We start from the raw sequence: 1,471 nt of genomic DNA, 5'->3' as shown, positions 1-1,471 counted from the left end.
CTTATTACAAAGAGTAATCAAGGCATTCATGTGATTGATACTACCATTGAGGTGTTTGAGGGGTTCGTTATATTTTTGTATTTCAACCATATGCTTATGTAAATCACCAAGTTTGTCCAATATTTGAGCTCCCTTGGGGGTAAAAGGAAACCCCTTCTTTTGAGGTGGAATTCCCAAAATTCCCTCTAAGATTTCATAGGCAACATTGGCATCAAGATCAATGAAGTTTCCTTTAGCGGTAAAATCGAGAAGTTGTCTATATGCAAAGCCAATCCTATGTAAAAATTTTGAAGCAAAACTTTAGCACCCCCCTTTAAGTTGGAAATGCGATACGATTCCATAAGCCTATACCAGGCATCTTTCAAGTTTTCTCCTTGTCCTTGCTTGAAGTAAAGGACTTCAAAATCTAGTGACAAAGGAGGAGTAGGGACACTAGCCATCGAGATTAGAAAGCAAGAAAACGGCAAACGGAAAAGAGAGGCAAATAAAACAACAAATTTTTGTGAAGTGAGGGAGAGGAAAACGAGAGGCAAATGGCAAAAATTGCGAGGAGATGAGATTTGTGATTAGGTACCTAGTTATGATGAAGATCCTCCCTGTCAACGACGCCAGAAATTCCTTTTGATGTCGCTTGAAGCTACGTCGGTTTTTCCCCAAAGAGGAAGGGATGATGCAGCACAGCCGCGGTTGGTATTTCCCTGAGATATGAAACCAAGGTTATCGAACCAGTAGGAGAACCAAGCAACACAACGTAAACAGTCCCTGCACACAAATAACAAATCCTCGCAACCTGACGTGTTAAAGGGGTTGTCAATCCCTTTTGGGTAACGGCGCCAGAAACGGTGGGTGGACGGGAGATAAATTTGTGATAGATTGAACGCCAAATAAAATAAAGTGCAACAAAGTATTTTTGGGTTGTAACATCCCAAAATTTCAATTTGGAATGTTATACATAGATCATTCTTGCATATCATATTTTATTGCATTTCGTCTCACAATCCTCGAAATCCTATGCAACTCAAGGACCCTCGGAGAGAGTTGGGGATTTCCCCGGTTTTCAAATTTGATTTTTGTCAAACTTTGAAACGAGGATTTTGGTTTTAATTATTTTTCTCTCCGAAAATATTTCATATTAAAATATATGAGAGTAGATAATATGACTTCTCCAAAATAATTGAAATATTGGAGGAAAAATATTAAAATCAATATTTGTTTTTATTTGGATTTTATTTGCAATTTTGTTTGCATTAGAAAAATTGCACGTTTTCAAAATTGCATTTTAGGGCCAAGAAAATGTTCATCTCCTTCTAAATATTTTATTTAGACAGGGAAAATTTGTTTTGGCATTTTTAATTTTTTATTTTATTTTCTAGGTTTTTTCTTAGTTTCGAACACCGAGGGAAGTCCGAGTCGGACTCCTCCCCGGGCGCCCCCTCGCCCAAGCCACGCCGCCCCCTCGCCCCTTTCAATA

This window comes from Triticum dicoccoides, chromosome 1A (genome assembly GCF_002162155.2).
Source record: "Triticum dicoccoides isolate Atlit2015 ecotype Zavitan chromosome 1A, WEW_v2.0, whole genome shotgun sequence".
In the NCBI taxonomy this organism is placed as follows: domain Eukaryota; kingdom Viridiplantae; phylum Streptophyta; class Magnoliopsida; order Poales; family Poaceae; genus Triticum; species Triticum dicoccoides.
The sequence above is the reverse complement of the archived record's forward strand: the minus strand, read 5'-3'. Positions refer to the sequence as shown.